Source organism: Chiloscyllium plagiosum, chromosome 17 (genome assembly GCF_004010195.1).
Source record: "Chiloscyllium plagiosum isolate BGI_BamShark_2017 chromosome 17, ASM401019v2, whole genome shotgun sequence".
NCBI classification, from domain to species: Eukaryota; Metazoa; Chordata; class Chondrichthyes; order Orectolobiformes; family Hemiscylliidae; genus Chiloscyllium; species Chiloscyllium plagiosum.
In genome coordinates this window covers 7,204,507-7,214,870 of record NC_057726.1, presented here as the reverse complement: position 1 = coordinate 7,214,870, position 10,364 = coordinate 7,204,507, and the positions used below count along the sequence as shown (strand labels likewise).

Sequence of the window (10,364 nt, the reverse complement as noted above, 5' to 3'; positions counted from 1 at the left end):
ACTGGAGAGTTGGGCGGAAAAGTGGCAGATGGATTTCAATCTAGACAAATGTGAGATGATGCATTTAGGTAAGACTAATTCTAGAGCAAATTATACAATGAACGGAACAGCCTTGAGAAAAGTTAATGGGCAGAGGGATCTGGGAGTGCAGGTCCATTGTACCCTGAAGTTTGCTGCACAGGTGGATAGAGTGGTCAAGAAGACATATAGTATGCTTGCTTTCATTGGATGGGGTATTGAGTATAAGAGCTGGTAAGTCATGTTAACATTGTACAAGACATTGGTTCGGTCACATTTAGAATACTGTGTACAGTTCTGGTCGCCACATTACCAAAAGGATGTGGATGCTTTGGAGAGAGTGCAGAGAAGGTTTATGAGGATGTTGCCTGGTATTGAAGGTGCTAGCTATGAAGAAAGGTTAAGTAGGTTAGGTTTATTTTCATTAGAAAAAAGGAGATTGAGGGGTGACCTGATTGACGTTTACAAAATCATGAAGGGTATAGACAGGGTGGATAGAGATAAGCTTTTTCCAAGGGTAAAGGATTCAATAACGAGAGGTCATGCTTTCAAGGTGAGAGGTGGAAAGTTTAAGGCGGATACACACAGCAAGTACTTCACACAGAGGGTGGTGGGCATTTGGAACGGGTTGCCAGCAGACGTGTTAGAGGCAGGCACTTTAGATGCATTTAAGATGCATCTGGATAAATGCATGAGTAGAGGGATACAGATGCTTAGGAATTGGGCGACAGGTGTAGACAGTACATTTGGATTGACTCAGGCTTGGAGGGCTGAAGGGCCTGTTCCTGGGCTGTAAATTTTCTTTGAAAAAAAATGTCAAATGGAAGCCTTACATGCAATACCTAAATTATCCATGGCAGTCTTCATACTAAAACAGATACGTTCTCCTGGTGTTGTGGCCAAAATCGGCCCCTCCAGAAATGTTACCAAATTCATGATGATCCCGACTTTGCTTCCATCACTAACGAACCTGTTCTCACTCTTAAACTGCTTCTGTGGTAGACTGTTGTCTGTAAATTGGTCATGGATTTACAAGTGATGATTTTTACATATCCATTGTTAATGCTAGTTTAGTAGTAGGTTTGGAGAAGATTTGTAGCTCAGGTTGAGGTTCTGGATGTAAGCTTGTTCACTCAGCTGGAAGGTTCATTTTCAAATGTTTTGTCACCATACTAGGTGGGCTGGATGGTGGCTCAGTGGCTAGCACTGCTGCCTCACAGTGCCAGGGACCTGGGTTCAATTCTAGCCTTGGCGACTGTCTATGTCTATGTGGGTTTCCTCTGGGTGCTCCAATTTCCTCCCACAATCCAAAGATGTGCAGGTCAGGCGAATTAGCCATGATAAATTGCCAATAGATTTAGGTGCATTAGTCAGGGGTAAATGTAGGGGAATGGGTCTGGGTGGGTTATTCTTTGGAGGGTCGGTGTGGACTTGTTGGGATGGAGGGCCTGTTTCTATAATGTAGGGAATCTAATCTAATCAAGATACCATCATTGGTGAGCTTCCGGTGAAGCATTGGTGTTATGGCCTGCTATCTATTTATGTGTTTAGGTTTCCTTTGGTTGGTGATGTAATTCCATGTGGTGACATCATTTCCTGTATTGGTGATGTCGTTTCCTATTCTTTTTCTCAGAGGGTGATGGATGGGATCCAAATCGATGTGTTTGTTGATAGAGTTCTGGTTGGAATGATGATGTGGTGTCATTTACAGGAGATGATACAGGATCTGTAAGTAACTGTGATCGATCAGATTAGACTTTAAAGTTCAACTGGAAATGATAAAGAATATAAATTCAGTTTAAATCATGTTTGAAGAGAAACATATCATTGGGAGGTACAAACATACAAAGCACAGATAAAAAAAGTTAAAAGAAAACTTCATTACTGTCATTTTATTAAATGCCCAGCATTAAGTTTCTTCTGAGGGAAGGGGACTCCACATTTGTGAAATTTTCCAAGACTACAGAGGATTTTCCATGGTAATTATAATTTAATATACCTATGCAACCTTCCAAATGCATGCATCTTGACTTTTTCAGTCATCAATAGTGTGAAATTAGTGGAAATTACTGCCAATTAACACAATTTTAGTGATTTCCCAGTGGATGAAGAGAATATCTATGACATCGATGTCTGGATTTACAGGATTAGCTACATGCAAATGGAAGACAGAAATTGTCATCTGATTTACTCCTTAATGCAGAGAACATTAATTATCTTGCAATTTTTTATTAGCAAGATTTAATGAATTATCCAATTAGTTAGATTATTTTCTCTCGGAGGCTGCTGTGTGGAAATTGGCTACCGTATGTGCTAAATTAGGAGAGTGGTGTTGTACAGTAATGTATCTGGACTAGTAATTTAATCTGAGTAAATTACTGCAGATACTGGAATCCATGGCTGCTGCCTTATCCGCTCTGATTTCCACTATTTTTGTTTTCAGTAGTAATTTAGTACCTCAGATAAAAGTTCTGGGGACAGGGTTCAAATCACACCGATACAGTTGGTAAAATTTAGATTCAATAAAAAATTATCCTAATTATGATCATATAAACAATGTCAATTGTCATAAAACCATCTGGTTGACTAACGACCTCTCAGGAAGGAAATCTGCTGCTCTTACCCAGTCTGGCTTATATGTGACTCCAGACACGCAGTGATATGGTTGATTCTTAAACACCCTCTGGGCAAATAGGAATGGGAAATAACTGTTAACTCAGCTAATGATACCCATATCCCACACTTGCATTAAAAAAAAATAACCACAGTGACTATAGTAAAAAGTCACACAACACCAGGTTATAATCCAAAAGGTTTATTTGAAATCACAAGCTTTCTGAGTGCTCCTCCTTCATCCCTGAAGACGTCACCTGATGAAGGAATAGCGATTGGAAAGCTTGTGATTTCAAATAAATCTGTTGGATTATAACCTGGTGTCATGTGACTTCTGACTTCATCCACCCCAGTCCAACACCAGCCTCTCCACATCATGACATGCAACGACTATACTTCAAGAAGTCCAAATTTGTTTAAGAAACTTTGAGGTATTCTTTGACTCTAATATGTTAATATCTTTTTTGTCTTCATATTCATGAAAATGACCTTTCTGTTCCCGTAACCTTCCCCACTGAAAACCCACTCAGACCTGAAACAAAATGAACTGTGCACTCTGTCTGCCATCTTTCCTTGTTTCTCATTCTCATTTCTCTTTCCATTTTCTTGAACTTAGTGTCAATCACTTCCACCTTAAATAACTTCCAACAGATCTACCTCATTAACTAAGCCTTACAACTCAATTAGCTTTTAGAATTCAATGACGTTTTGTAAAGTGCTTTGGGACATTGTTTGACATAGACATGCTGTCTAACTTCAAGATATCACAGAATCAATACATAAAGATAGACGTGATATCACAAACCACACACTCAAACATACAGCACACATCGATACAGACACATGTATCACACAAATATTAACACCAACACATAAAGTGATATGTGATATCACCCCATTCGTATTATCATAACATAGATTATAGACACCAAACACATGAAATATACATCACCCCAGACATGGGCAGTGACATAATCTACCTGCTACATATGTTGAGGGGTAGATTTTGAAATATGTTGAGTGTTTTTTAAAAGATTCGTAGCCAACTCTCTCAAATTGCTACCATTGACAGGGTTGTCCACCAGCCAATCAGCTGCACTTCTACAAATGACACCAGGACAATTTTAGAACAAAGACATCCACAGGCCAATTTCAGTCCTCATCTAAAAAACAGTTGTCATCACCATTATCCTGATTTCCCTTGAGATCTGGAATGTGTAGCATGCCAATTAAGAGTTCTAGAGAAGTTCTAGTAGCAATGCCAACACTGCACTCATCTGATTTTTCTTTTATTTATACATTTTGTGGGATGTGGGTGTAACTGGTTCGGCCAGCATTTATTACCCATCCCTAGTTGCCCTTGAGAAAGTGGTGGTGAGCTGCCTTGTTGAACCATTGCAGTCCACCTGCTGTGGGTTGGCCCGCAATGATTTAGAGGTGCCAGTGTTGGACTGGGGTGGACAAAGTTAAAAATCACACAACACCAGATTATAGTCCAACAGGTTTAATTGGAAGTACTAGCTTTCAGAGTGCTGCTCCTTCATCAGGTGTTTGTGGAGTATAAGATCACAAGATACAGAATTTATAACAAAAGATTACAATGATATATTGAACAAACCTGGATTGTTAAGTCTTTCATCTTTCAGAATGGGTTGCAGGTTTCGGTTCATTAAAATGTAAATCCCAGAAGTTCTGGCAGTTCTATTGGAAGGTACTGCCTGAGGATCATAGTGAATTTCTGCAGGGTATCTTGGAGATGGTACACACTGCTGCTACTGAGCATCAGTGGTGGAGGGAATGGATGGTTGTGGATGTGGTGCCAATCAAGTGGACTGTTTTTTTCCTGGATGGAGTCAAGCCTCTTGAGTGTTGTTGGAGCTGTACCCATCCAGGAAAGTGAGGAGTATCCCATCATACACCTGACTTGTGCCTGATTCAATGGAGGACTATCATACAAATGTTAATATCCACCTTGAAGCCAACTCTACAGTTTCTAATGCAAATCTCCTGCAATACCAACTGCAGTGGGCTGGACACTATGGTCAAAATGTGCCTCTCCTGTCAAGACCTGTTTTCTCAAACCTCAAGTAGCCACTATCCCAGGAGAGGTCAAAGAAATCATGATAAAGACACACTGTATTTATCTATAGCATTGACATTAACGTCCAGGAGAGGCTTGCTACTAATTGTTTCAACTGGCAACAACATGTCCATTGAGTTGTGTCATGCTTTGAGTTCCGATGCCTTAACAAAGAGGCAGTGTGGGGACAGAGAAGGCAAGGAAAGAAAGCAAATCCTGCACTCTACATCCCACTGCCCCAGTGGGCGCAAAAACAGGCAGTTCAACAATTGCCCTGTTGAGTTTTATGAACGTTCAAAATGGAAACTTGCAATGCTGAACAGAAAACACAATTGGATTGAGGGTCGGCTGATGATAGATATCTACATTAGAAATGCATGCACAGACTTACTTCAATGCATAGACAGGTACATCGCAGATCTCATACAGTGAAATATGCAAAGGGAAATATTATGGGTTAATAGCAGGCAAGTGGAATGCTAACTATTTCAAAGATCCAGGATAGACACAAGGGACAGAAAAAAAACTTCCTTCAGTGCAGTTTTATTCTATGGTTCTCTACTATGCTATCACGCACACACAAGATAATGGTACAGAATACAGCTGAATCCATGTGCTACGTTTCAAAACAGACTTGAGACTGTTACCATGAGAGCCAACTGTCCCAAAGCTCTCACAGATAGACACCCTCCTATTTCAGCCCATTTCCAGTTTCTGGGCCCTTTTCTCTCCAGCAGTCAGCCTCTGCTCATCAACAAGGAGAAAATGAGGACTGCTAGCGAGGCAGTTTCGAAAAGTGTGGTGCTGGAAAAGCACAGCAGGTCAGGCAGCATCCGAGGAGCAGGAGAGTCGATGTAGCAGGCCGTTGCTGCCTGACCTGCTGTGCTTTTCCAGCGCCACCCTTTTAAAACCTCCTCATCAAACTCCAGGAACTTTGCAGGCAGCACACAGAAACTATTTCTGTTTCAAGGCAGCCGACAGCATAAAATGAACGTTTTTTAATTACTTTCACAAAATTATAAGCCTGTCAAAAAAAAAGCATTAATTTCAGCATTTGAAAAGGCTGAAAATTACAGAGTGCTGTCGAAGTGTGGAGAGTATGAGCACTGCTTAAAGCAGTGAAGATTTTATCTTTTCACTTAATGTCACTTTTATGGTCATTTAGAGCAATAAAATCTCGAACTCCGTAAAACATTAAACACTTTAATAATTACCAAATTTTAATTTCTTTAAATTACTCCAGTCCCTTTGAGATAATGAGCAAATGTTCAAAGTAGGCTAAGTATTTTAACTACAGAACACTCTCATTGAATGCTGTAACCCTTTACAGTTTGATACTACCCTTGGTCAAAATCTGTTTATGACAGGGGTTCACTGAACTTTGACTCTGACTCTGGACTCCAGAGTACAGCTAGACACTGGATCCTGCATTCTGTAAGTCATTATATGGGGGGCTTTTCCGGGATGCCTTTTCCAGGGGTTATTCTTTGTGAGGCCTATTATGGGAGACATTCTTTGGAGTGCATTCTCCATTTGGTCTTCTGACAACGCATAGAAATGGCAGGAGAATGGTGTGCTGTAGCAACGTAGCCAGATGCCTGGAAGGTCGGGGTTGAAGGCTATTTTTTATTCATTTGTGGGATGTGGGGATTGCTGGCTGGGCTAGCAGTTAATGCCCATCCCCAGTTGCCCCTTGTGAAGGTGGTGGTGAGCTGCCTTCTTGAACCGCTCCAGCCCCATCTGCTATAGGTTGACCCACAATGCCAACTGGGAGGAAATTCTAAGATTTTGACCCAGCGAAAGTGAAGCGATAGTGATATATTTCCAAGTCAGGATGGTAAGTGGCTTGGAGGGGAATTTGCAGGTGGTGGTGTTCCCATATATCTGTTGCCTTTGTCGTTCTAGATGGAAATAGCTGTGGATTTGGAAAGTATTGTCTGAGAATCTTGGATGAATTTCTGCAATACATCTTGTAGAAGAATACATACTGCTGCTACAGAGCATCAGTGGTAGAGGGAGAGGATGCTTGTGGATGCGATGCCAATCAAGTGGGCTGCTTTGTCCTTGATGGTGTGGAGCTTCTTGAGTGTTGTTGGAGCTGCACCCAACCATGCAAGTGGTGTGTATTCCATCACACTCCTGGCTTGTGCCTTGTAGGTGGTGGACAGGCTTTGGGGAGACAGGAGGTGTTTTATTTGCCACAGTATTCCTAGCCTCTGACCTGCTGTTGTAACCACTGTATTTATGCAGTGAGTCCAGTTGAGTTTCTAGCAAATAGTAACCCCCCCCCAGAATATTGATAATGGGGGATTCAGTGATGATAGCAGCATTAAGTGTCAAGGGGTGATGGTTATAGTCTGGCATTTGTGTGGTGAAAATGTTACTTGCCATTTGTCAACCCAAGCCTGGATATTGTCCAGACCTTGTTCTAATTGAGTATGGACTCAAAGTTTGTGCGAAGATTTGTAGCTCGGGTGCTCGTTGCTGTGGTTCTGTTCGCCGAGAGCTGGAAGTTTTGTTGCAAACGTTTCGTCCCCTGGCTAGGCGACATCATCAGTGCTTGGGAGCCTCCTGCGAAGCGCTTCTTTGATGTTTCCTCCGGTGTTTATAGTGGTCTGTCCCTGCCGCTTCCGGTTGTCAGTTTCAGCTGTCCGCTGTAGTGGTTGGTATATTGGGTTGCTTCCGGTTGTCAGTTTCAGTACCAATATACCAACCACTACAGCGGACAGCTGAAACTGACAACCGGAAGCGGCAGGGACAGACCACTATAAACACCGGAGGAAACATCAAAGAAGCGCTTCGCAGGAGGCTCCCAAACACTGATGATGTCGCCTGGCCAGGGGACGAAACGTTTGCAACAAAAACTTCCAGCTCGGCGAACAGAACCACAACAATGAGTATGGACTGCTTCAGTATCTGAGGAGTACCGTTGGTCTTGAATATTGTGTAATTCTCACTTCTCAGTTTATGTTGGAGAGAAGGTGTTTGATGAAATAGCTGAAGATGGTTGGGCCTAGGACAATAGCTTGAGGAATTCCTGCAGAGATGTCCTGGAGCTGAGATGACTGATTCCCAACAACCACAACCATCTTCCTATGTGCCAGGTATGACACTAACCAGCGGTACACATTGATTCCAGTTTTGCCAGGGCTCCTTGATGCCACACTCGGTCAAATACAGCTTTGATGGCAAGGGCTGTCACTCTCAACTCACCTCTGGAATCACCACTTTTGTCCATGTTTGAGCCAAGGCTGTAATGTGATCAGGTGCTGAGTGGCCCTGGGGGAACCCAAACTGGGCGTCACTGATCAGGTTATTGCTGAGCAGGTGCTGTTTGACAGCACTGTTGATGACACCTCCCATCACTTTACTGATGATTGAGAGTAGACTGATGGGGCGGTAATTGGCTGGATTGGACGTGCCTTGCTGTTTACATACAGGACATATCTGGGCAATTTTCCATGTTGTTGGTTATATGCCAGTGTTGAAACTGTCCTGGAACAGCTTTGCTAGGGGAACGACAGGTTCCAGACCACAATTCAGAATGTTGCCAGGACCTGTAAGTCTTTGCAGTAACCAGTATCTCCAACCATTTCTTGATATCATGTGGAGTGAATCAAATTGGCTGAAGACTGGTAATTTGTGATTCTGGGAACCCCTGGAAGAGGGCGAGATGGATTATCCACTCGGCACTTCTGGTTAAAGATGGCTGCAAACGCTTCAGCAGTATCTTTTGCTGGGCTGTTCTATTATTATGGATGGGGATATTTGCAGAGCTTACACCTCCAGTGAGTTGTTTAATTATCCACACCATTCATGATTGGATGTGGAAGGACTGCAGAGCTTAGATCTGATCTGTCGGTTGTGGGATCACTCAGCTCTGTCTATCACTTGTTGCTTATGCTGTTTGGCATGAAAGTAGTCCTGTTTGGTGGTTTCACCAGGTTGACACCTCATTTTCAGGTGTACCTGGTGCTGCTCCTAGTATGCACTCCTGCACTCTCCTTTGAACCAGGGTTGATTCCTCGGTTTGATGGTAATGGTTGAGTGAGGGAAATGCCAGGCCATGAGATTATAGGTTGTCCTGGAGTACAATTCTGCTCTTGCTAATAGCCCACAGTGCCTCATGGATGCCCAGTCTTGAGTTGCGAAATCTGTTTGAAGTCTGTTCCATTTAGCACTCAGACACCATTAGCCATGCGGCTGATGCAGCTGCCACCCCCACGCTGATTGATGATGTCACTTCCGCTCCCGTCATGGCCACTCCCACAACCACTTCCACCCCTCATGCATCACACGTGACATCACTTCCGCCCCTCACATCATCGCTGATACCACATGCTCAGTGACTTCCGCCACCCCTACTGCCGTGGTCACCACCACTTCCGCCCCCACCAGCGCCACTCACCTGCATTCTGCTGAAATGCCCCCCATAGACCCCACTCTCACTATCCCCACCCCCCAGAACCCCGAGGGGAACACTACCCCTGCTCATGACTCCATCCCCATTCCCCCCACTATCACACCCACTCCAGTTACTGGCTCCTCCCCCACTCCCACCTCCACACCCAGCCCCGCCGAGTATTCACCATCCCTCCAGACCTTCCCCTCGCTGAGGACGAATGATCAGTCATCAGCAAAGGACTCACCTTCATCCCCCTCCGTCCACGCATCAATGAATTTAATACACGCCGTGACGTCGAACACTTCTTCTGCCGCCTCCGAGCTTACTTTCACAATCAGGACTCCTGCCCACCTTCCGAAGACCCCTTCGCCCACCTCCAACACACTGCATCCACCTGGACACCCCCACGGAATCATACCTTATAGACAATGTCCCAGACACCACCATCACCATTCCTGGATATGTTATGTCCTACTGGCAGGACGGACCCAGCAGAGGTGGCGGTACAGTGGTATACAGTCAGGAGTGTGTTGTCCTGGAAGTTCACAACATCGACTCTACATTCTATGAAATCTCGCGGCTTCAGGTTAAACACTGGCAAGGAAATCTCCTGCTGATTACCATGTACCATCCTCCCTCAACTGATTAATCAGTGGTCTTCTATGTTGAATAAGCATTAAGGATGACCAGGGCACAAAATGTAACCTGATTGGAGGATTTCAGTGTCCAACACCAAGAGTAGCTCAGCAGCAGTAACACTGATCATGCTTATTGGCACTTAACATAGCTGCTAGACTGGGTTTGCAGCAGGTGGAGAGGAAACCAAGATGGAAAAACATACTTGATTTTGTCTTTACCAATCTGCGAGCTGCTGTCGCATCTGCCCATGACAGTATAGGTGAAAGCAACCATTACACAGTCCCACTGTGACTGTGGAGTCAAAGTCCCACCTTTACATTGAAAATAATCTCTATTGTGTTGTGCAGCACTATCCCCACACTAATGGCAAAGACATTGAGCAGACCTAGCAACTCAAGACTGGGCACCCAAGAGGTGCTACTGGCCATCAACAGCAGAACTGTACTTCAGCACAATCTGTAACCTCATGGCCTGGCATATCCCCCACTCAACCATTCAACCATTACCGCCAAACCAGGAGATCAACCCTGGTTCAACAGAGTGCAGGAAGGCATGCCTGAAACAGCATCAAACATACCTGAAAATGTGGTATCAACCTGTGAAGCCACC

General features: G+C 43.9%; 1 long non-coding RNA gene across 2 annotated transcripts in view; it reads left to right on the top strand.

Annotated features, from left to right (window-relative positions):
- LOC122558661 overlaps positions 1-10,364 on the top strand; it is a 96,988-nt gene that overhangs the window by 43,214 nt on the left and 43,410 nt on the right. The window contains exon 1 of one of the 2 annotated variants that reach the window (XR_006314211.1): positions 1,666-1,746. The exons of the other annotated variant lie outside the window; for it this stretch is intronic. This is a non-coding gene — a long non-coding RNA (uncharacterized LOC122558661). Of the gene's footprint in view, positions 1-1,665; positions 1,747-10,364 lie in introns of those variants that run through there. 2 annotated transcript variants of the gene reach the window in all.